Consider the following 26,376-nt stretch of genomic DNA (forward strand, 5'->3'; position numbering starts at 1 on the left):
TCCACTGCAGAGGATGGCCCAAGCAACAGAAGGCTGTCATTCAAATAGTTTGATTTTTTGTGTGGCTACAATAAGCAATGTGGCCTTGTCCTTCCCTCCTCCCCCACCCCACCCAGGCTACCATATCCATTATCACTTTTTTTTTAAATTAATAAAGAAAGAATGCATGATTTCAAAACAATAGTTACTTTATTTCGAAGGGGGGAGGGTGGTTGGCTTAAAGGTTTGCATCAAGGAGAAACACACACAATTGTCACACCGAAGCCTGGCCAGTCATGAAACTGGTTTTCAAAGCCTCTCTGATGCGCAGCACGCCTTGCTGTGCTCTTCTAATTACCCTGGTGTCTGGCGCGAAACAATTGTCTGCCATTGCTTTCACGGAGGGAGGGGCGACTGATGACATGTACCCAAAACCACCCGCGACAATGTTTTTGCCCCATCAGGCATTGGGAGCTTAACCCAGAATTCCAGTAGGTGGCAGAGACTGCGGGAACTGTGGAATAGCTACCCACAGTGCACCGCTCCATAAGTCAATGCTAGCCATGGTAGTGAGGATACACTCCGCCGACTTAATGCATTAGTGTGGACATATGCAATCGACTGTATAAAATCGATTTCTAAAAATCAAATTCTATAAAATCTACCTAATTTTGTAGTGTAGACATACCCTATGTGTAGGCAAGGTCTTAGGCTGGAAGGGACTGGGAACACTACAGGGGAAGATATCTTCCATGTGTATGTGTGTTACACACAAAAAACTATGTTAAGAACATTATTATTTAAGTTACAGAGTCAAGCACTCAAAAGTTAAGCAATGGTAGAATTAAGGTCGCCTGTGTCTGCATTATGATTCAGGCTTTAACTGCATTATCATGTCCTTTTTCCCCAGGACCCCGGCCTTATTCAGTTCACAGGATGGATGGTATTCACTGAAGGAGCAGCTATTCAATATTTTTTTTCTCTTCATTGGTCAGTGTGTGTCCCCAGATTTTATTTACTGCATACTGTTCAAACCCTGCACTGAGGACAGAATTGTTAATTTCTGCATGGGCTTATCGATGGTGCTCATCACTATAGTATCTGATTGCTTCACAAACATTAATTAATTTATATTCACAACACCCCTTGGAGCTGAGGGAATGGTATTATACCCATTTTACAGATGGGAAACTGAGGCAGAGAGATGAAGGTCAAAAGTTTCAATTAATTTTGGATGCCCACTTTAAGAAAGCAAGGCCCTGATCTTTCAGAGTACTTAGGATTATACAGCACTTTATATTACTCCTGGGGGAATTCTGCACCAAAAAATTAGAAATTCTGTGCCAAAAAATTAAAAATTCCACGCACAATATTTTAAAATTCTGCAAAATTCTATATATTTAGTTTGTCAAAATAACACTATATAATCATGCCAGTTACAATTATTTTGGTAGTTTTTTCAAAATACCTGTCAGCAACTATGTCTGTAACAATACAGACAACAACAACAAAATTCCCCCAGGAGTAGACAGTTAAAGAAACCCCTATGACAACCCAGTTCCAGAAACTGCTCCAAAGCATGAGGGCACTAGAGCTATTGAAAGAAAAGATCACCAGAACCTTTTAAAATAGGCAAAACAGTGTATTTTTCCCTAGTGTCATGTGCAGAAATGGCTGATCTGCCTTGGTGGAATTTTCCAAAAAATATGCAGCCTGAAACAGGAACCCAGCATGGAAACCTTTCAGCCTAAATGGTTAAAGTTTGGCAAACTGAAAATAGGGTCTTATGAAGGCAAGTTTCGGGCACCTTAATAATAGGTGGTCCTACCAGCCCCACCTATAATACAAAAAAACCTACCTTTACTCATTGGTACAATCGTCCAAAATAATTCAGTGTCACTGATATAAAAAATAGTATTAAAAATGTATCAGAAATGTTTTGGACCATTACCACTCTTGTATGTTTTATAAAGTCTGAGAGATAGGTAATGGGAGAAGTCAACTTATGGGACTATGTATGACACTCAGGAATGGTGTTGTCTGATTCTGGAGAGTTCCATGTCCAACCTTAGCTGGAAGGAAAGTAGATCATAGGCAAGTTTCAAAGTGGTGTGACGTCAATGGAAAAAGGATGAAGAGAGATGTTAAGCCTTTCACGTCAGGAATTGGATTCTCTTAGTGTGAGATCCATTGTGTCCTACACCGTTAGCATCAAAGAATCATAGGATTCAACAGCAGTGGACAGCAGAAGTCCTAAATGGCTCAGGGCTGTGATGCATGTCAAGGGGTTCAAATCCAGTTTAAATTGGCAGTAAGTGAAATGTATTATCTAGTGATCATTTGATGGCCTGTGTGAACTTACTTTGGCATTCTCAGCCCAAAGCAGCATCCAGTGATAGATATCTACACTACAGCTGCCAACTAGAGCTGGCCGGGAATTTTTCAACCAAACATGTTTTCATCAGAAAATGTCTATTTATCAAAACTGACATTTTCGGTGGGAACGTATCAGTTTCGATTAAACGTTTGTTGGGAAGGCTTCTTAGATCCAGGAGGAATTTCTGGTCAAAACAAAAGAGCAAGAGAGAGGGAGAGATCCACTGCAGAATAGCCAATAGCCTGATGGTCACCTGACTCAGGCAGGGCTGGAACTTAAATCTGAGTCTCCCACATCCCAGGTGAATGCCCGCACCACCTGCTGTTGGCTGTTCTGGGGTGGGTTGCTTTCAGTCTCTCTCCCTTTCTGTCATTTTTTGTTAAAAAAATTCAAAGGGTCTCAGTTTTGTTCCAGCATGGAACATTTTGAAAAATCTCAAAAATGTTCATGCTCCCTTGCCACCTTTGTTACTCTCAGTAGAGAGAGCAAGGATAAAGTGGGAAACTGATGAGGGAAGATAGCTGTTGTAGGTTTGTGATCCACTGCTGTTGGATCTTGTTCCACTAACAAACTCTCCTGAAAAGGAGGAGGTGTGGAGAGAAAAAGACCCAGCAGAATGCTTGCCTGGCTGGGTGATGCCAAGGCTTGGAGCAAATGTGATTTCTTTTAATGTTTATTCTGGATTAAAGAACACTGGAGCTAGTCCCAGGAAAAATTCCCAGGCCTCAGCGTCCTTGTTGTTGTTTTTTGCAGAGCTGAGTCTGCTGCAAATTACTTAAATAAAATACTTATCCCTGCAAAAGGAGATTTTGTATTGAAATCCAGATGACTCAAAGTGTGACCCATCCCAAAGCTTAGCCCTCCGGTGCGGTCTGTGTTGGGTCGGGGAGAGGGCATGTCTATGCATTTTGTTCTACTTCATGTGAGTGGAAACTTTCCCCTTCCCCCCAACCCCATTATTATTCGTTGATTTTGCTGGGCAGAAAATTCCATCCGCATCTCTTTCCTTACCTAGAGAAGAAGATGACAGTTCTGTAGGGGACAAAAGTTAATGAGCCTAGATAAGTGTTTCTAGCTCTAAGGCCCTGATCCTAGGCTGTATCCAAGCTTCACTCTCTACAGCACTTAGTGGTGAGTGCGTGGACATAAGCCATCTTTCTCAGCTCTCCAACTCAGGAACCTGTCCCAGGCATAAGCTAGAGCCGCCTCACAGCTATTCTGGATGCTGTGGATGAATGAGGCAAAGATGCCATTCTGGACATGTCACTTTCCCCAGCCATGCCATTGCACCAGGGGCTAGGAGGGCCATGGTGTAGGAGCCACTGTGCTGCCAACTACCACCCAGATATTCCTCCATGCAGAGGAATTCTTCATCAGCTGATTATGCTGTCATTACCACAGCTTCGTGCCATCAGAGTGGCACATAGGAACCAAATCAGGAGCCAGTATGGCCCTTAAATAAAATACAAGAAATGAAGAGGTCCCAGTGGAACTCAGGCTGGGTCACTCCTCCTAAAAATCCCTTTTTCTGTCTTCCGCTCCTCTTCTGTGTGGGATTCAAGCTCCTTGTTTTCATCTTTTAGGTTCTGAATAGCTCTGCACCCCTCTGCCTCACGATCTCTCCTGTTCTCATAAACTTTCTGTGTGCTTTATATTCCTCTCCCATTGATGTGCCCTTTTCCCCTCTCCTGCTCTGGATTCCTTGGTCCAGATTCAGCTCTGGTCTACAGAGATTGCTAAGGTGAAGGATCCTCAGTGGTAGAAAGTTACTCAGGGAGAGGTTACGGTGGTGCACGGTGGGAGCAGCCGCTGCTCTAGAAAGAACCTGCAACTAGCCCCAAAAGTGCCAGCCAGGAGGTGAAAGGCCAGGCCAGCTTAGGAACGTACTACTCCTGTCTGTGCTGATCCTATCCAGCTTCTGGTAGAGCACTAAACACCTTGCTATCTGACTGAGCATAAGTGACTTCCCTGAGAAGAATCCCCATTGAGGCGCAGCAGCATTGTCAAGGATGTATCAAGCCCTGTGATTTTTTTTCACGCTACGCCCTCCATGCTACCTGGAACAGCATCTCATCTGCTGTGCACTAAGCAACTTCCTCCTTCTCCTTCAAGTTGCTTTTTAAATCCCACCACGGCTAACACCTACCTTCGCATCAGTGATGGGCTCAACTTTGCCTGCTCCCACACTTCATTTTTTTGCATTATACCCATCCATACAGTCTGCAAGCTACTGTTAGGTAGGGGCTATGCTTAGGTTCCTTGTAATGTGCTGTGCACACCTATAGTTCTCTGTCAATAATAATAATGAACAGCAGTAATGTGAGTGATAAGTATACTACTGACATCAGCCAGAAATCTGAAAGGGATCCAGCATCATCCTGTCTGCAACCCTGGTGAACTCGGCAGCGCTCAGCCTTGCAGGATGAAAGGCGCTGAGGAATGTACTGGCTGGAAACTGAGTCCCTGTCCTGTCAGTGTTTTAATGGGTTTCCTGCTCCTGTAGGATCAAAGAGCAATTACAGTCTCCAGCAAAAGTACAGCAAATGGAAAACAGATTCCCTGGCTCTCACTGAAATGCCAAGAGAGCAAGTAACAAAAAAGACCTAGGACGTTAATTCACCTCATTATTGCCATTTATTCCTTCCCTTCACCTCTGAGACTGCAGGAAGCTCTCAAAGTGGGGGGAATTGAGTGACAAAACTCTTTTCACACTCTTCTCTCCTAGGTTTTATGGGTGAAAACAAACTGACCCTTGGGTCCGATTTCTTTACCCTCCTGTTGGAAGTTTTGTTTTCCTGCTTGTTCATTGGTTGTTAGGGAGGAAAGAGTGGTGTTCATTGGCTAGCAGGCCCCCGAAGAAGGTGTTTGCAGCAGAGGCTGGTGGTCTGTCTTCATCACAGTGAATCACACTAGGGATAAAAGCATAAGAAGCTTGGCCATGCGGTGGGTAACTTCACTGCCAAGCAGGAGAACTGGCTTTGCCAACCACCCTGGCTGGTGGAGCACTCAAATTCCAGAGTGGGGATGGAGAGAAGGCACATGATCACTCCCTAAAGTGCCATTTAGGGTGTGTCTACACCGCAATTAAACACCCGCAGCTGGCACATGTCAGCTGACTCAGACTTGCAGGATTCAGGCTACGGGGCTGTTTAATTGCAGGTAGACACTTGAGCTCAAGCTGGAGCCTGGGCTCTGGGACACAAAGCGGGAGGGTCTTCATCACACAGGCCAGCTGTGGGTGTTTAATTGCAGTATAAACATACTCTCACTGGCCAGTCTTAGAGCACTGGTTGCATACACTATGCCTTAGATGGAGGAAGAATGCCACAATCACAGCTGTCTGAAGAGCATCTATGGGATATGAAGGAAGTAAAATGGATCAATACACTCCAAACACTGTCTGGACTAGATTTGGTTAGACTCAGCAAGAAAAAAATTAAAAGGAGGTGCTGGATTTGAGTAACACAGTGCTCGGATATTTCACTTATAGAGCTGTGGTCATGAATGACACAAGCGTGATGCATCTCACACTAATCCTTTGGGAAAATGTGTCCATGCATCACAAAATGGCCACACAATTCAGCAAAATAGGTCATAGTGTTTGCTCAGGAGAGTCCCAGGACTGCACTAGCTTGTGGTGCTGCTGCAGGTTAGTGCTGAGATGCACTGGTGGAGCTGTGCTGGATTCAGGGTGGGAATAACAGGGGTTTTGCAGGTTGGGACAGAGATGTGTGAGTGAGTCTGTGTGGTTTGGGATTAGAATAACAGGCCTATTGACAGTTTGGTAAGGGAAGCTTCTACAGTGTGTATCCACCCTATATCCGGTGCTGGCAAGTGCTATCAGCCCCTCATTTTCCTGTGTACCAGTAACACCCACATTAATAAAAATGAAAGTGCCATGTTATGGCACTGAGGGAGGATTCACATCTGTCTGCAAGCAGAGCAGTTGGTTTGCAAATAGATTTCCAATTTGGTATCAAAGGCTTTAGACCTTTTGGTGAAATGGAAGAAGCCTGTCAAAAAAGTAAGAAGCCCTTTCAGTTGCACAGGCTTTCCATCATGTTGCATTCTAACCTTGGCTTACATGGGATTAGATCCTGTCACCTGATGCCAGAGTAGAAATAACTAAGCATAATGCAATGCACCAGTAATAGTATGGAGTCTGTACTCAGCCAGGGACACCCAATAGCCATAAAACTAGTTTCCCTCTTGCTCTATTGCTGGTTAGCAATCAGAGGAACATATCTGTTAGAACTCTCAACAGGCTGAGGTACTGTTAAATCATAAGACAAAGATTTTCATCACGATGGGAGGAAGTTTGTTGCTACAGTTTCTCAGGTGTAGCAAGTGAGCTATACAGTACATTCATAACTCCACCATTGTAATGTATAAATGCTAAGGATTTCCTTGGTCAGATGGAGACAGAATAGTATTACAAATTGGCACGTCCCCTAGTTGCTGTCATCATATCTCCAAGAAAAAGGGGTCCATTCTCTTCTACCTTTATGAATGTGTAATTCCCCTGAAACTAACAGGAACCAGGAGGAAATTGGACCCCAAAGAGGAGGAGAGAGGAAGATATGAGTGAATAAAAGTTCCCTTTATAAAAGCTCTGATCTGGGTGGGGTGGGGAGCAGTATAGTCCTGGATTTCATCTGGGAGCTGTCACTGGTAGAAATGGACTGGAGCAATGAAGTTTGGATCCACCATGTCCAGATCCAGAGCTAGACCTGACTAAATTTGGGGGGCATTTTGGTTCAGTCCCATCTCTGCTCACCAGCGAAAAGCATTTCCATCAAAAGCAAAATCAGGGAAAATCTGATTTGTTTGTCTTGTTCACCTTTTCAAAAGCCTCCAACCCCCAGGAGGGCCCATTGTAATTAGGTGGGATGGAGGTAGTTAGGGGGATGCCAGACATTTTTCTAGAAAAGGGCCTTTTCCATTTTCTTAGCTTGAGACAAGTTTGGGCAGCACATGATGAGAGAGTGTCTTTTCCTGCTTCAGGTTAGTGGGCGCTCCAGCCACTGGCTGTTAACAGCATCTGTACTTCAGAGAAATAATTGCCAATCTCTTCCCTTCAGGTCCCTTCTTCTTAAACTGCACACACACACTCACACACACAAGGTAAATTCCTCTTCCAGTGGAGGAGAGGGAAGAACAATAGCTCCCAACGCACTCCAGTAGAACTTTCTTCCTCTATTGCACATCTACCTCATTCCTGTTTGAAAATTCTCCCACTCTTCCCCTCAGCCCCACCTCATCCCAGTCCTGTCTGAACCTTCACAGCAGCCTTTGGCCATATGTACCTTGAAGAATTTTAAGAAATGATTCAGCCAAACCAGCGTGAGCAATGGGAGTTCTAGTGCAAACTCATCTCGCGTGGCTTCTGGCATTTTTACCACTATGACAGCTAAACCTGCTGAGCCTCATGTACTTAAATGATCAGTAGTTAGCATACCTGACAAAAGGATTTTCCAGATTCACTCTATATGACTTCCTGGAGAATAGTGCCATTTAACGGCCCAGAGACTTCCTCCTTGGCCAAAGATAGAGCAACCTGCTTGATCCCCTTGACTCTTATTCCCAGCTCTCAGAGGCCAAAAGCTATCTCTAGACACGTTCATAGAGGAAGAGCAGGGCTTGGCTCCCTTCAAGAGTATGACAACCAAATTGCCCAAGGGCAAAATGGTTTCAATTCATATTTTTTATTTAAAATACGGTATGTTTCATGCAGTGACCTTGTATCCCAGAGGTCTATGCCCCACCCACTAGAATCAAGGTGCATCCATTCAGGTGATCTGCATTCTAGAATCATTCTCCTTTCTAGGGAAGTCAAAGAACTTAAATCTATGCCTTCTTTTTACCAACCTATTTCTTTCATTAACATCACATCAAGATTCTGACCAGGATCCGGACTCCATATCTACCGAAAATACGCAGCAGACTCCTATCCCCATATCAGGTGTACTTCATTAGTGGTCAGATCTGTCAATGATGTTAGCAGAATCAATTATATAATGACAGAGATGGATGATTGATAACAAAAGATTTATGAATATTTTCACAAGACGTGGCAAATGTACTCCTGTTGTTGTTCATGGAGTTATATTACTTGTTGCTCACAAGTATTCACACAACCACCACTTCATTTGTGATAATATTAGTGATTTAGAAAAGATGGATGGTGTTGTGATTAAAACGCTCGACTGAGACTCAGGATGTCAAGTACTGGCTGTGCCACAGATCTTCTGGGTGAACAATGACTGGTCACTTAGGACCAGATCCACAAAGGTATTTGGGCTCCATTGTGATCCACAAAACCCCCGCTTGGCTGCTTCCTAGCCCTGTAGGTGCCTACATTTTCAGGGTAAAAGTTCCCTAAGCACTTAGTTTTCAACCTTTGAAAGCAAACACATGCTGCCTCACTCATGCCTGGATGCCTGTCTCCCATCTAAGCCCCAGTGTGATCCATGAACGGGGAAAGGTAGGCACAGGAGTACCTATCTTGCCTGTGAGGCCTGATCTGGTAGCACACCTACCAGATCAGAACCCATTCAAAATCCAGCAGGAGGAGGAAGAGGATGTGGTGGTGCTGCGCCCATCTTTTAATTTTTAGTCCAGTGGTTAGAGCATGCACCCAGGATGCGGGAGACCCATATTCAGTTCTCCCCTCTGCATGAGGGGAAGAAAGGATTTGGACAGAGGTTTCCTGCACGTTTCAGGAGTGTGCTCTAATGCATGGGCTGGAGGATATTCTGATAGGATCTCCCTCACTCTCTCCTGTTGAATCTCTTCCACTGTGTATAAATATTTAAAGAGTCATTGGGCCAGAGAGAGAAAGTGAGAATGAATCCAACTGGGAGATGGGAGACCTCAGGTCCTGTCCCCCTGCTCCAATGACTCTTTACTTATTTATACAACAGCTTCAAAGGAGAGTGATAATATCAGAATATCCCATAGCCCAGTAGTTAGAGTACTCTTCTGAGCAGTGTGTGAGACCCTTTGTTCAAATCCTGTCACCCCTTCAGGTGGAGAAGGAAATTGAACCTGAGTTTCTCACATCTCAGGCAATAGCTCTAACCACTGAGCTAAAAGTTATAAGGTGGGTACCATCACCATCACTTCTTCCTTCCGCCATTTTGTAGGGAGTGAGGCAGGTGCCCAAATCATTTTTGCAAGAAACAACTTAGGCACCTAAGCCATCTGACTGCAGGAGACAGGTTCCCCGCTGCGGATAGTGAGCAGAGCTAGGCACCTCCCTGGAGCCTGGACTTAGGGCAGGTCTACACTACAGCCGGGATCAACGCTCTGAGATTGATCCGCCAGTGGTAGATTTAGTGGGTCTAGTGAAGACCAACTAAATTGACAGCAGATTGCTCTCCAGTCGACCCCTGTACTCTACCCCCGACAAGGAGAGTAAGATGTAGACCCCACAGTAACTCGACCTATGGTACGTCGACTCCAGCTACGTTATTCACGTAGCTGGAGTTGCATAGCATAGGTTGACTTACCGCGGTAGTGTAGACATAGCCCCAGGCATCTGAGAGAGGGGACTTAGGACACACCCTTCTCATCAGACTCTTCCATTGTCTAGTTTAGTCATCTCCCCACCTAGCATGCTGTCTTTTGAGTATCCCTGTCTAAGGCATCTATCTCTCCCCATTCATAGGGAGTCTAGGCACCTAATTCAGGCGCTGTGGATCCCATTGTTGTTTCAGTGATTTTCTAGGCACCTAAAAGGTAGGCATGGCAACGCTGTGTCACAATGCTGAGTCCCTTTGTGGATCCAGGTCCTAACCCCTCTGAGTCTCAGTTCCCCATCTGAAAAAGGATAATAATTCTTCCTTTCTCCCACCCTTTGTCTGTACTGTTGTTTTGATCGTAAGCTCTTCAAAGCAGAGACTCTCTCTTACTGTGTGTAAATGTAGTATAATAAGATCTGGAACTCATTTGGGACCTCTAAGCAATGTTGATTCTGCTACTAATAGTAATAATCATGACAGTTTTTCAGATTTTAGCTTGAGAGATTATTTACTAAAAAAAGGTATATCAGAAGTTCATTATTTGTTATTTGCCTTTCATCATTTGTTGGTTTCCCATTTAAAAAGTTTCTGTCATTTATTTATGGAGCAGAGACAATACCACATGAGTTGTGTGGCCCGTCACACCCTGAATTGTGAACTGAGTGAACAGTTTGTAAACAACCTATGGAATTTGTTTGCCTAAACTAGCCAGTGAATAATGAACACATTTGTAGGAATTAGGTTCAGAATGAAAACAGAAAAAAAAGGCTAAATTAATTGGTCATCATTGATAAATAATAATTCTACCGATTGCCAACAGGGAATAATATGAACACTGTTTCACCTCCATAGACACAACTAATTATTTTGGGTGATTCTACATTAAGAAAATAAGTATTTGTTTTTCAGCAAAAATGCACCTTCACCATCGCTACCAAATAGTGTCAAATCATGTAGATACAGCACAGGTCTTTTTACCATCATTTCATGCAAACTAGTTATGAACAATGGTAAGAATATCTACTCTACCACTTACACCACTGGCACCAATGAAGCAGCTACATTGTTGCTGAAAAAATGAGTACTGTACAGTACTAGCCTTCCTGGTCTTTGAAAGAGTGAGCTTGGATTTTATGTATGAAATTTTAACGTGTTTTTATATTTGATGCAGCCAAATGCCCATCACGTAGGCTTCAGAGGGGAGGCATCTCCAGGCTTGACCTTTGAAAATAGCTTTAAAATCTTTCTTACCACGAGTAATTTGGCTCCCATCTTGGCTGCAATTTACAAAGATTTTTTGAAATATCAAGAAAGAACAAAAAACAAACATGCACCTCATCTCCCTCTTGTGCCAAGACTTCAAAGGAGATTCCTTGGCACCTATAAGTCCATACAGACTGTTAAACCAAATTGGATAATATCCAAGAAATGTTATAGCTGGGTGGTGCATTAGACCCCAAATTTGAAAAGATTGCATCACTAATTTGGGACCTAGAGGCTTTTCTAGCAACAGGACTCCACACCCCTGTGGACAAGACCCATGTGGAAAACTCTCAAAGAAAATAATGTATTAGTATGCAAAGGGAACTTAATTAAGTAAATAATACAATACTCAGGAGCATGAATAAGGAACTAGAAAGAAAAGGTGCAGCTGGTTTCTAGAAAACAGGATACAAAGATTGTGAAACTAAACTTGGAAGAAGATCTGTTATGAGACAAAAAGGCTTTTCAGATTCTCTTTAGAAGACCAGTAAGTGAATGGGACTTGATACCATTAGTCCAAGCGCCAGTAATGACAGAGACAGTATGAGAAGGCATCATAGGAGTCATTAGCTCTTGGGAGGCACACATGAAGGGCACAGGATTTCTTTTTCCCCCTTATGTTAAACCCAGCAGTCCAATTTGATGGCCAGACTTTCCCACACTGAAAAAATCTTTTGTACAAGATGGAGCAGAGGCCTTCATTCCAAACCAAGCAAAACGATAGGTTGTAGCTAATGGGGAAATAGTGTTTGTTATGGGAAACTGAATCAATTGAAAACCTCTTGGCCAAAGTACAAAAGGACAGCAAGACCAAAGAACCTAGTGGAGCTTTGCCCTTTGTTGAAGATGATAATGGCTGAATAGAGAATTGTTGCATATGCACTAGCTTGGACTGAAACATTGGGAACAATACTGTGGTGTGCATTTGTAATAATACCAGTCATAGTGTTGGACAGACTGTGGTACTTGGTTATGTTTGATTCTGCACCTAGAACTAGTGACTTCAATGGGAGTTCAGAACCAGGTTTCGTGTTTAGCTACCTCTTTGTCAAAAGTAAGATAGACAAAAGCTACCTAAGACATCAAGGAGGGTTGAGGACTCTCCTCAGTGAATCTCCTAAAACTTGCGGCAGGAGGGCAGGCCCGTGATTAGCTTCCTAAGACTTGCTGCAGGGGGTGCAGAGGCACTAATCTCTTAAGTTAACAGAGTGTTTGGGAGGGCACCTTAAAGCTTGCCAAAGCTGGGAGTTCTAGGGGCCTGCACAATGAGCCTCATAAGGGATTGGATGCACTTACTCAGGGCCCTCTATAAGTCCATTGGAGTGAGGCTCCCTTCCTGCACATCTTAGGAGATGCATAGGAGTGGGATTCCCTTCCTCCAGGCATCAGGAAGTCAGTTGGAAGAGGGTGAATGTTCCTTGCAAGCCCCCTTTTCTCCCCAGCCTCATGGAAGGACTATTAAGAAACAAAGGAGTTTCCCAGACCAAATATCTCAGGTAAGGCTGAAAGTCCATCAGTCACTAAAGGCTGGCATGGTTTTTGCCACCATCATTCTGTACAACTTCTAACATTAATGCAAAGTTTTCCTTAAAACTCCAACAAGGAAAATAATGACCAAGGTTTTCATCAGGTGACACTTGTTCTTTGGGAGCTGGACAGAGGACCTCAACTCCTTTCACAAAGGTCACTGTGCAGCCATTGCCTGCTAACAAGTCTTCAGTCATGACTGATCAGAGCTGGATTCAAACTAGTGATCTTGCACTGGGTCTCACTCCTAAATCTCTGGCCATTTAGTCCCAAACAAGATTTTTTTCCCCTCGTGGTTTTAAATCTAACTCCTCAGGTTTCAAGACATTGTCTTAAAAGGAACAAAGAGTAAGGGACCATGTATAGATTGCCTTGCCTGGATAGAGACTGGCTACAAACTATTGCCTGACTCTGTCAAAAAAATATTGTTCCAAGCTAGACTCCAAAGTACACAGGGTGGTAACCTGGTCAAGGGGAGGTCATCATCTTGCCCTGAATGTAAATATGCAGCAGACTCCCTTTACCGCATGTTTTGGGAAGTATCAAAAGTGGCTGGAAAGGACTAGGCACAGAGATCACTAAGTCTGCTTGCAGATTCCATGAGCTGATGTCATCTCTCAGCCTAAATAGAAATCTGGGCACACACGTTCAACTGCCAGGTACCAAACTTGTGTTTTGATTGAGAAAATCAAATTAGCTATTTTTGGCTAGAGATCTCTCGCTTTCCTTCACTCCTGCTACAATTGCTTTCTCGCTCCAACTGGCTAAACAAACTCTCCCTTTGGGATACCTGACATTCAAATTCCAAGATAAATCATAGGTTCCATGTAGTCTGGGATCATTTTGTATTTACTTATCATCACCTTCCAGATGCAGGGTTGTTATCCACAGAGTAACTGACATCTCCCCATCAGCATAGTCTGCTTGTCATCTAATCACTCCTCCCTCCCACTTCCCTGGGATAAATTCTCTTGGATGTGTGCAGGGAGCTCCCATTGGCTTCACTCTCCACCATTCACAGGTCTTTTTCTGGGACACATATTAGACTTTTATACACTCAGAAGTAAGCCCCTGGTTTGTGTTGTTGGAACAAGTTTATCCCAGGTGTAGGTCTGTTGCAATCAAAGAAGTTACAACAGGGATTAATTTTATCCATCATATTGTTATTCACTGTATTATAACTTGTGTTGTATGGCTAATTTTGCATATATCAATATTACACACACAAAAAGAACATTGTTAAAGTTGCAAAGTCAAGTACTCAAAAGTTAGGAAATGCCAGAATGAAGGTTACTTGTGCAGTGTTAGTACAGGCCTCTTGTGCATATGCATTATGCTAAGTCTTCAATTGCATACTATTTTTTTCCACAGAAGCCCTGCCTCATTCAGTGCATGGGATGGACTGTGCTTACTTAATGAGCAGGGTTCAATATTTTGTTTTCTCCTTGTGACAGAGTGCGAGTAGCCTAAGGTTTGGTCTACACTTGAAAATTTGATCGGCCCTGCTACATCACTCAGGGACGTGAAAAATCCGCAGCTCTGAGAGATGTAGTTAAGCCAACCTAACCCTCAACATAGACAGTGCTCAGTCAGTGGAAGAATTCTTCCATCAACCTGTCGGGAGGTAGATTAACGGCAGTGACGGGAGAAACTCTCCTGTTGCTGTAGTGAGTGTCTACACTGAAGCGCTACAGCACTGCAGCTGTGCAGCTAGTGTACACATAGCCTTAGGCCTAGTCTACACTAGAAAATGAGGTAGGTTGAACTACATCAGTCAGGAGTGTGATAAATCCATATTCCTGAGTGGTGGTGGTAAGCCAAGCTAGGTCCCCGTGCAGGCAGTACTAGGTAATTTTTTCTGACGACCTAGCTACTGCTTCTCAGGGAGATAAATTACCGACGCTGATGGGAAAACCCCTCCTGTCAGCGTAGGTAGTTTCTTCATTGAAGCCCTACAGCAGTGCAGCTGTGCTGCTGTAGCATCTTAAGTGCAGACAAGCACTTAGGCCAGGTGTAGTCAATAGGAGGACCGCGGGCCAAATCCAGACCACCAGATGCTTTTGAACGGACCACAAAATCTTTTTATTTACTTATTTATTATTATTATTATCATTATTGTCATTGAGGTGTGAAAAATGTTTCTCTGGAGTCTGGACCTTGACTATACCTTGACCAAAAAATCTGGATCTTGACGAAAAAATCATTGATTACCCTTGGCTGACTCACCACTCTGTGCAGTTGGCAAGGCATCCCCACATGGGCCAAACTGAGGAGATAATTGGCTAAGGACAGAATGATTATCCCATTAACAAGGTGATTTAGCTCATCAGCTGAGGACAGTTAAAAGAGAGATGAGAAGAGGAAGAGGAAGGAGAGGAAAGGCAAAAGCAAGGGCCAGAGAAGCCTAGGAGCTCAGGGAGGTGAGTTCTTTTGCCCCTCTCCCCCTGTGTCTGGGGAGAAGGTAAAAGCCTTAATGTATGAGACACTATAAATCCCAGAACCTTTTCAGCAGTATTTTCACCTAGCCAATGATTCCCCATTTTGTAGTTGTATGTTTGATTTTTCCATTCTAAGTGTAGTACTTTGCACTTGTCTTTATTGAATTTAATCTTGTTGATTTTAGACCAATCCTCTAATTCAGGCCTGCACAACTCGTAAAGCGGCGAGAGCCATATTACTCAAAAGAAAACAGCTGAGGGCCGAACCCCCCCCCCCCCAAGCACCGCCGAACCCCCCCCCAGCGCCGCCCAGCCCCCCCAAAACACAACACCCGCCCCACGGAAACAACCCTCCCGCCCAGTGCTGCTGAAACACACACACCCCAGCGCCGTCCGCCCCGGGGAAACAAGCCCTCTTTCCCCAGCGCCGCCCCATCGAAACAGCGGTATTGAACCTTGGTTATATGTTATAGCGGGCCCTAAGGTAGTATAATTAAGGTAAAAGAAATATGTCTTTTTTGCTAGAAGTAGAATAAGATCTTCCCCGCACTTGGTAATCAATTGCCCTCTTGAATGATTGAGGTGTGAATGAGGAAGGTGTGGAAGGCAGCACCTCCAGACAGCTGCAACCCTTGGAGAGGGGATGGGAGCCAGACCAGATCAGTAGAATAGGTCAGCCACCGACTCGCCGCTCACCTCCTCAGCCTCCCTCCCCCAGCTCGCCTACTCACCCCCCGCCACTGCCCACCCGCTCACCTCCCCAGCCGCCTCCTCCCCCGCCGCCGGCTCACCTGCTCCCCCCGCCACTGCCCGCCTGCTCGCCTCCTCAGCTGCCTCCTCCCCTGCCGCCAGCTCACCTGCCCCCCCGCCACTGCCCGCCCGCTCACCTCCCCAGCCGCCTCCTCCCCCGCCTCCGGCTCACCTACTCACCCCCCGCCACTGGCCGCTCACCTCCTCAACCCCCCTCCCTCAGCTGCCGCTTGCCTGCTCACCCCCAATGGGCTGCACAGTGAGCCCATCTACTCACCCCCCCGCGGGCCGCACAGTGAGCCCATGCGGGCGGCCCCCGGGCCACATGTTGTGCAGACCTGCTCTAATTTGTCAAGGTCATTTTGAATTCTAATCCTGTCTTCCACTTGCAGATTTAACAGTCAGCAAGGACCAGGCCACACCTGGTCCGCCCACCCCACCCGGTCTGCCCCTCCCATCTGCCAGTGGCAGAGGAACAAAAAGTGGACCCCGGTGCAAGTTTCTATTGTGAGCCCCCTATGTGCCATCACATGTCCCACACTCAAATAAACTCTCACTTCCCTCACCCCCTCCACTCGTCCCAGCCGCTGCACCCCCACTTTGCCTCCCCCACGCGCCCAGCTCCATGCTGTGCCATGTGCTCCCTCTGGCCCAGGCCCTGCATCAGTGCTGCTGCTAGAACCATCACCACTGCTCCTGCCAAAGCTAGAACTGCTGTTGTGGAAGTCAGAGCTGTGCGTCGCTGCTGCTGCTGCCACCACAACTGGAGTCAGAACCTCTAGGAAGAACAATGCACGGGTTCCTGCTGCCTGCATTTGAATTTGCCCGGGCAGTCAGAGGAGAGGAGGGACCTCCAACCAAAATGGAAGCTCTGCCATTGGCAGTCCCACTGATCAGAATTCATGGCAGAGCCACCATTTTGGATGCCTCCTCCCTGGGCAAATTCCAATGTGGGCAATGGGGAGCAGTGAATTGCTCTCCCTAGAGGTTTCAGCAGGCCACAGACAATGTCAGCGGTCTGCACTGGGCAGATGTGGAGTGCCTGAGCCTGCTGGGACCCTCCAAGTGCATGAGCCCCTGAGCAGCACCAGCTATTCCTCTGCCATGTGTGCCGCCCTCCCGCTCTATTCTGGGGCCCCACCCTCACAAGTGACCGAGTCAGTCACCATGGCAAGGAGCCCCTTCACTGATGCAGTTAGATGGGTTGCTGAATACAGGAGAAGTGAGGACATACATCAAGCAACAAGCAACTTGTTTTGGGTAGACTGGATGTTCTAGCTCAATCTATTCTAGTGCCATAGGATCTTATCATGGCTGCAGCCTCTGGAATCCTTCAGTCAAAGAAAATTTATCTGTTCCAAGTCCTCCGTACATTTTGGAGCACAAGTCAATGAGTTCAGCAAACTCAGATCTGGAGAAAAAGAATGAAGAAGTTGTAAAAGAATCTCAGAACAGGTGGGAAGCAATGGGTTTTGAAAATGCAAACTATTCAAGCCACAGGAAGAGACTATATTATCTGGGAACTAAAATCTCAGTGGAAGGGGTTTCAAGAGGTAGCTACTCTATTTGGTTTCCTCAATCCCAGGTGACTTCAAAATATAATTTTAGAAGAGTCAAAGGAGGAAGTTCTTAGTGTCATAACTATAAAGGGAAGGGTAACAGCTCTCCTGTGTACAGTACTATAAAATCCCTCCTGGCCAGAGACTCCAAAATCCTTTTACCTGTAAAGGGTTAAGAAGCTCGGGTAACCTGGCTGACACCTGACCCAAAGGACCAATAAGGGGACAAGATACTTTCAAATCTTGTTGGGGGGGGAGGCTTTCGTTTGTGCTCTTTGTTCGGGAAGTCGTTCGCTCTTGGGACTGAGGGACCAGACATCAATCCAGGTTCTCCACATCTTTCTAAACAAGTCTCTCATATTTCAAACTTGTAAGTAAACAGGCAGGCAAGGTGTGTTAGTTTTTACTTTGTTTTCTCAACTTGTAAATGTACCTTTTACTAGAGTGTTTATCTCTGTTTGCTGTACTTTGAACCTGAGGCTAGAGGGGGGTCCTCTGAGCTCTTTAAGTTTGATTACCCTGTAAAGTTATTTTCCTTACTGATTTTACAGAGATGATTTTTATCTTTTTTTCTTTAATTAAAAGCCTTCTTTTTAAGAACCTGATTGATTTCTCCTTGTTTTAAAATCCAAGGTGTTTGGATCTATATTCACCAGGGAATTGGTGAAGAGTTTCTCAAGGCTTCCCAGGGAACGGAATCCACTTGGGAATGGTGGCAGCGGACCAGATCTAAGCTGGTAGTTAAGCTTAGAAGTTTTCATGCAGGCCCCCACATTTGTACCCTAAAGTTCAGAGTGGGGAAGCAGCCTTGACACTTAGTTCACGGGATTGTCTTTTATGATATATTATTTTACAAAGGATACAGAGGTATTCAGTTTGTCACCTGGAGTCCAGGACTACTTGAATTTCTTAGTGCCATGTTCTCTTGATGGTGTTTTACCAGAAATTGAAATGTTGTGTCGATTCATTCTCACCATACCAATTAGAGTGGCTAGTGCTGAATGCACAATGAACACATTAAGATGTGTCAAAAACTACATGCGTTCAACACTGTCACAGACATGGCTGCGTGACATTGTTGTCCTTGCAATTGAGAAAGACGAGACAGCCAGGTTGGAGCGGGGCAGCATCGTAGAACAATTTGCCAAGGAAAAGTGTTGCTGTGGCGCCAGGTTCCAGTAATTGGAAATACGCAAGCCAACACAATTTGGATGCGATTCCACTTTTGTTCAGGCCTGCAGTTTTTGTTTTATGGTTTGTTTGTTTAACTTTTTATGTTTTAAAAAAGCCTGAGGTGACGTGACCACTGGGCCCCATGTTGCATGTTTGCTGACCGGGCTCTGACCCTTACATCTGCTCCTGATTGCAACCCCTTCCAGCATGGTGGCATACACAAATTTTATAAGCTTACTCTCCACTCCATTCTCCAAGTCATTAATGACAATATTGAATCATACCAAACCCAGGATAGGTTTGGTATGATTCAATATTGGGAACCGACTAGATACTTTGTCCCAGTTTGACAGCGAACCATTGATAACTATATTTTAAGTACAATCTTTCAGCCAGTTGTGCACCCACCTCATTGTACCCCTGCTGATGACCGTTGTGGGTGTCAATATGGTGTGCCACAGGATGGAATTCCTGTTCTTTTAAATTACACGTGAAAATACTATGTTAAAAGAACACTATTATGGTTGAAAATATCAAGCTCTGGAGGGGAATGTGCTCTAGTGGGCACAAACTCTTCTAGTCTCCCCATCCAGTCTCCCAGTCTCCTTGTCTAGCCAATCCCAGTTCCCCCCAGCTCTTCATCCAATCTGACTCTTCCCCCCACATTTCCTTTTCAGTTGGCCTCCAGTCCTAGTATCCCTGCCAGGGATCCTTGTCCAATTTCAGTGCCTTCCTTTGTCCCAGTCTCTTTGCCCAGCCAGTTCCAGTTCTTGCCCCACACCCTAGATCCTCATCAGACCTGTCTCCTCCCACCCCACTGGTTCTCCATGCCATTCTCCTATCCCAACCATTCCCAGTCTTCTCTCAAGGCTCCTCGTCTGATCTCAGATTCACCCCTACTCACATTTACCACCACAGCTCCCTATCATAGATGCCCAAACAGTCCCAGTCTCCTCCTCAGCTATCAATCCCAGTCTCCTTGCACAGTCCCAGTCAGTCCCCCACCCCAATACCTAGTCCCAGTTCTCACCCACCCTGGGTCTCCAGTCTCAGTCTCTCTGCCCAATTCCCCCCAGGCTCCATGTCCAAGTCTAATCCCTCACCCCTTGTCTGGCTCTTGTTCCCATTGCATTTGAGTCAGGCAGCTTCCTTCCAGCAAGGGGGCATTGAAAGCACAAGAGAAACAGTCTCCTTATTTTCTAATCCAGTGCCTGGCCATGGCCCACATCAGCCCAGTGCTGAAATTTCAGGGAAAGTCCGGGTCAGCTCCCTGCAGCCCTGGGCTGTAATATGCTCAGTGAGGATGGAATTGTTGGAGTTTTTAAGTGTGAAGCTCTAGCAAGTCTCCACTGAGCAAGTGCAAACTGCAATTTTTCAAAAGCTTTTCACAGGGAAGCCAAAGACACATCACTAACATAGCTACCCCCTGCCAAATTTCAAGCCCCTCTTCCATAGCATGAGGGTGCTAGAGCTTCTTAAAGAAAAGATTGCCAGAATCTTTTAACATGGACAAAACACCATATTTTTCCATAGCCTCGTTCTTGGAAATGGCTGAACTGTTCTGGTTGAATTTTTCAAAAAATGTTCAATCTGAGGCAAACACCAAGCATGAAAAATTTCTCCCAGAACAGTTAAAATCTGGCAAAGTTTAAGCAACTGAAAACATTGTCTTATAATGGGGAGTGTCAGCATGGGCAGTGTGTGAACCACCCGTTCAGGAAGGCTAGTCCCTTGCCCCACCCCTTCGACCCAAGGCCCATCCCTTCTGCCTGAGGCTCCCCTGCCAGAGACCCCCACTGTGGCCAGAGGAGCCCTGCCCCAGCCACCCTGAGTCCTGGCCCAGCAGCCGACCCCCCACACGCCAGCCCCGGCCTGGCCTGGCCTGCCCACCTGAGTGCACCCAGCCCTGGAGCACTGTCTGAACAGCCCCAGCGCTCCCACTCCCGGAGCACTGGGCAACCCCAGCACTGTCCCCAGCCACCCCGAGTCCCGGGCCCCCAGCCGGCCTGCTCTAGCCCCAGTTCCTGCCTACTTTGAGGAAAAGGAGCAACCTGGGCTGGGACCATGGGGAAAGAGTGGGAAGCAGGAGGGGGCCTCGGGGCAGAGCGTGGGCAGAGCCATCCCTGGCTGTTTGGGGAGGCTTAGCCTCCCCTGGCCTGCAATACCCACTGCCCATGAGTGTCGGGCAATCTTTCTAATAGGCAGTGCTACCAGCCCCGTAATCAGGCACACTAGCCTACAACACTGAAGTGTTACAGATCCATGCTATCAGTCCTATAATTGAGACAGTTTGTCTATGTGAAACGTCTCCTTGAAAGATATTATCTCATATAGGCAGATCTCAAAATACACATAGCTACACATAAACCTGCATCAATTCATACAGTTCCAGTCTGGCATAACAGAAATGCAGGCATACCCAAACCCATACAATCTCCACCATACTAAACAAAACCATGCCTGGGTTAATGAATATGCAACAGCAGTCCTGTTTCTAAACATGCACATGGGCACACAAACATGCACTCTCCCTCCCAGTCCTGACATGCTGATCTGGGGCTCTGATGGGAAGCATGTTTCTTGGCAGTCTGCTATTGCACAATTCTCAGAAAAAGAGTCCTGACATTCTATAGGTCTCCAGACAATTCCCCTATTGATGTCTTGTGAGTCATTGCAAACAGTCCAGGGTATGTTTCTGAATCACTTCCTGATCTTGAGGGGTTCCTCCACTTATGTCAGGGACTTTATGCTGAGGAGGAATGCAGTGGGCTGAATCCCTGGGGACCGGTGCAAACACTTTCCACTTTCCCTCTGCTTTTTTTACTTTTACTGAGTGACTCAGAGAGGTGATGATATCTTGGACCAATGTCACCATTCTCATACCAAGACAGCAGAATCATGGGGAACCCAACCAGGGAGGCCAGAAGAAAAGTTTCTTTTTTATATTTTATTTTAAGCAGACTTTGTTTTTTTAAAGGAATATGCTCTGTTTCAGCACCAAGAGGTGGAATCAGGGAAGCTGTTTCAGCTGTCTTCAGTACTGTCAAGTATTGCTTTGAATTTTCTCCTTGCCACTCAAGCATTTTAACTCACTTTCCACCTGCTTAGCCTTGTAACAGCCTGCATGCAGGTCCCTGGGAGAATCAGATGTTCTTCTATGAAGTAAATTTAGTGCTGATGAAAGGTGCTGGCTTGGCAGCCCTGGAGACTGAAATCCTAGCAAGGATACCAACTAGAGCTGTGCCAAATTTACAAACCCTCAGATTTTACTTTATTCGTATTTTTGACCAAATGTTTATTTTCACATCAAAAAGTAGTGACATAATGTGTATTTTCATGTGTGTTCAATGTAAACACCATCTCCATTTAAAGAAAATAAAAGCCCCATTTACTCTTGGAAAGGGACCTGATTTTGCTTGGCAAATGGCCCATTTTCATTTGAAAATATTGTATCTTGATGAAATTTTCTACAAAAATAAGCCCATTTTTGAGTTCATAATGAAATGCTGAAATCTTGAATTTCAAGTCGATTTGCATTTTGTTTTTCCAAGGTTGGACTGAGCTGCTACATGGTATTATGCCAGATCAGGATAGTTTCTGAATAATTGCAAAATTATTTTGATTGCAAAGATAACCATCCTGAATGTGACTTAATACAGAGCTGTCAGACTAAATCTTTGGATAGCCTTAAACAATAGTGCTAAGAGAATTGCGAACAGCCTGAATGCATCCAAATGGCCTGTTAACACTGAAGCCTGATTGTGTTAATTTAAACATTAATATTAAGTACCATGTAATTTCTCTACTGCAATCTGTGGGCCTTTCATCTTTTAGGCTCTCTCTATACTACAGACTTTACCAGGGCTGGCTCCAGCATTTCTGCCGCCCCAAGCAGCAAAAAAAAAAAGCCGCGATTGTGATCGGTGGTGGCAATTCGGGGGGAAAAAAAAAAAGCCGCGATCGGTGGCGGCAGTTCAGCGGCAGGTCCTTTGCTCCTAGAGGGAGTGAGGGACCTGCCGCCCCCGAATTGCCACAGGTGCCGCCCCTCTCCTTCTCCTTTGGCCGCCCCAAGCACCTGCTTGTTAAGCTGGTGCCTGGAGCCGGCCCTGGACTTTACAGTGGCACAGCTGTACCACTGTAAGGGCTCCAGTGTAGCTGCTTTATGCCGACGGGAGAGAGCTCTCCCACCGGCATAATTAAACCATCCCCACAGAGTGGTCGTAGCAATGTCCACCGGAGAGCGTCTCCCGCCAACATAGCACTGTTCACACCAGCGCTTTTGTCAGTGGCAATTCACACCCCTGGCCGACAAAAGTTTTACCAACAAAAATGCTAGTGTAGACAAAGCCTAAGTGAAAGCTTCTATTTGTTTGAAGGTTGTCTACCCAATATTCAATCCTTTAATCAGAGAAACAAGAGGAATGGGACAGGAATAGTGTTTCAGGAGAGATCTCAGCTAGAATGTGGCTAAATATCTAGATTCTACTTTACCAACTGTTTGTGTAAAAACTGAATCTTATTCAGAACCTTTTGGTGTGGCAGATTTGATTGTCACATTCCTGACATTTTTTGCATACAGGAAAAATTTATAAAACCACACCAATGAAAGGAGGGGTGTGTGTGTGTGAGAGAGAGAGAATATGAAAGCCAGAGATCTGCCAAGTTTGCCAGTTTCATTTACTTGCAAAAAAGAACCTTGCAACAGTGGAGGAAAGAGTTACGGAAGGAAGCTTCCTGTATATAGTCAGAGCTGGTCTGCCTACAAAGCTTGAACCAGTTTAACTGAAATCAGTTTTGAAATTGATTTAGGTAAAGCAGAGCAAGCCTCTATGTGGACATACACAGATCAATCTACAACTGGCTTATATTGATTTAGTTTAATTTGGTGCAAGACAAGACTTCATTATGTCTAAATCAGTTCCTCTCTCTCTAAATCCTATTTCCTTTCATTAGTGGACTTCCTAGGATCAGCGTACATCCATTCCATTGCCGTTGGCTTAATTTTAGGCTGAAATGTTCGACACACAGTCTGGGAATGGAATTTGGGGCTTGGCTCTGTTAGCATTAAAGACCAGCTGGATTTGTGGTTTACCTTAAAAGACAAATTCTCCTTGTCCGGGATTTGTTATTGCCTGTCAGTTACTCATCTTCCCCTTCTTCAAATAGGAAATCTCAGATGCTTTCCAGAGAGTCTCCTTCTTTGGGAGATTTCAGATCCGTAAATTAGTTGCTAGCAAGATAAAAGGTTTGTCTTTTGCCAGCTAAGAGTCCCTATACAGACTGTGACCAAGGTTGTATTTGCCGGGGTATCTGCTTAGAGAAACTGTCATTTTGTTTCTTGGTTTATACAAAGATTTTGGCACCCAGACAGTACAGAAGATTGTTTTTTGCTTGTGGTAGGCCAGTAGACAGAGAAGGAGAGAGTTCTGTGCTTTCTCCATTCACTTTGCATCAACTTCTGTCCTCTTCATCATAAAGAAGGACTTTTACACCAATGGAAAAAGCACCAAACATTTTCTGTGTGCCAGTTATTTTTCTGACCGACATACGTGTTTGTTCATTTTTACATTACAAAATGTGGTTAGCATGCTCTCTAAAGTACATGTGCAAAATTAAAAACACATTGTCAGCTTGCTGCTTATTTCATTTTAATTAAGCTATTCATTAGGAATGATGGTTTTGTGATTAGGTCACTCTAGAGCTCACAATTTCTGGCTCTGCCACAAATTTCCTGTGTAACTTCAAGCAAGTCGCTGATTCTCTTAGTGCCTTAGTTCCCCATCTGTAAAATTAGGATAATAATTGGTCTATATTTAAAGTGTACATTCTTTGAGGCAGGGACTGGCCCTTACCATGGGCTTGTACAGCACCTAGCACAATGGGGCCCTGATCTCAACTGGGATCTCTAGGCACTACAGTAATACAGTAATAACCAATAATCTCTTCCCTGTCAAAAGGCAACCTTGAGTACCACTAAGTCACTTCCTGCGGCAAAACCAAGCTGTTGTACATAAATAAGCCTGTCACAGTGCCTGTAGGACAAGGGTTCTCAACCTTTATCTTTCTGAGGCCCTCTCAACATTCTATAAAAACTCCATAACCCACCTGTGCCACAACAACTGTTTTTCTGCATATAAAAGCCAGGGCCAGAGTTAGGAGATTGCAATCGAGCAATTGTCTGGGCCCCATGCCACAGGGGGCCCTGCGAAGCTAAGCTGCTCAGGTGGTGGGTCTTGGGGCCCGGGGCTTCGGCTTTCTGCCCTGGGACCCCAGCAAGTCTAATGCCAGCCCTGCTTGGTGGCCCCCCAGGGGACCCCTGGTTGAGAACCACTGCTGCAGGGCACCAAGTATGGGTTCCATCAAAGCAGTCTCCATAGCTGAGGGCAGGGGTTGCCTAGCACCATTTAAAGTAGGGGGGCATATAATGCTGCCTCCCAGCATCCTGCCAACCCCCCCACCCCAACTCTCATTTTACCTTCTCAGCCCTCCCGCCAGCAGCCTAATCCCCGTGGCCTATGAAACCCCTACCCACCCCCTCCCAGCAACCTCAGCTGTTGAGGGAGGAGCCCTACCAGCTGCTCACAGGAGCCCTTGCCTCCCCATCCCGCCACTTACCTTATCCCTCCCTTACTTTTAACAGGGGCCACTCACTCAAATATGGCCCAGACACACCCCTGTCATGAGTGGTGTTGCGACCTGGTATGTGGCCTCTCAGTGCCCCTCAGGTTTGGCTTGGCCACCCCTCTATCATGCTGGATGGATGCAGAGAGGACCCTATGAAAAGTGGTCAGCCCATGGCCCAGTTGGCCACTCCAGCACCACACCCTATGGTTTAAGGTCCTTCACTAGACAGTGTCAGCCTCCAGCGCCATAGACAGTTAAATCCTGGCTGTTTGTCTGGGGGTATGTCTACACTGGAGCTGGAGGTGTGATTTCCACCACAGGCAGACATTCCCGCGCTAGCTCTGATCGAGCTATTGTGCTAAAAATAGAAGTGTAGCCGCGGCTGCATGAGCAGCAGGACAGACTAGCTGCCCCAAGTACTTCCTAAGGTTTCAGACAGATTGTACTCAGGAAGGACAGCTAGACCATCCTGCCACCCAGGCAGCCATGACTACATTGCTATTTTTAGTGTGCTTGCTTGATCAGTGCCAACCACGACTATGTCTACCTGAGCTGGAAATTACACCTCCAGCTCCAGTGTAGATGCACCCAGAGAGTATCAGCTTTTGAGACTGTGTGACTCTTTCATTGCATTCTGAAGCTTTGTCTATGCCAAGGTGCCCAACCTACACCCGGCAGGCAGTACCCGGCCCACCAGAGCATTTCATAAGGCCCGCCACTCCTGCTTTAATGCAAAACACAAAGGACTGATTCATTAGCGTTTTGTGTTCTTTACTGTTTTTTTCCCTCTGTTCTATAGTTCGATATACATTTTATGCACAGATTTCTTTGTTTTTAAATAAACAATACTGTGCCTAGAAACAACCTATCTAAATATGTATGAAACAAGCTGAACTTAAAATTTAAATCAATACAGGTGCCTTTAAATCTTATGAAAATATGTAGAATCTGTTTGGCCCACTCAAGGTTGTGCTTAGGTTCACGTGGCCCTCCTGTGTAATAAGGTTGGGCTCCACCGGTCTATGCTGAGGAGTTACATTTTCCCATTGTTGCTTTACCACTTGAGCAGCTCCCCCAGCTCTAGAAATGATGGGTGCACTAATACAGACTGGGGCACAGCATTTGGGCTTGGAGAGAAAGAAGCTCTAATTTACACCCAATCA

The 26,376-nt window shown here is 45.4% G+C and overlaps 1 protein-coding gene across 1 annotated transcript in view; it reads left to right on the forward strand.

The window, feature by feature from the left end:
• SYN3 (synapsin III) overlaps window positions 1-26,376 on the forward strand; it is a 265,520-nt gene that overhangs the window by 184,025 nt on the left and 55,119 nt on the right. The gene's annotated exons all lie outside the window — the stretch shown is intronic.

Source organism: Malaclemys terrapin, chromosome 1 (assembly GCF_027887155.1).
Source record: "Malaclemys terrapin pileata isolate rMalTer1 chromosome 1, rMalTer1.hap1, whole genome shotgun sequence".
Classification (NCBI taxonomy): Eukaryota; Metazoa; Chordata; order Testudines; family Emydidae; genus Malaclemys; species Malaclemys terrapin.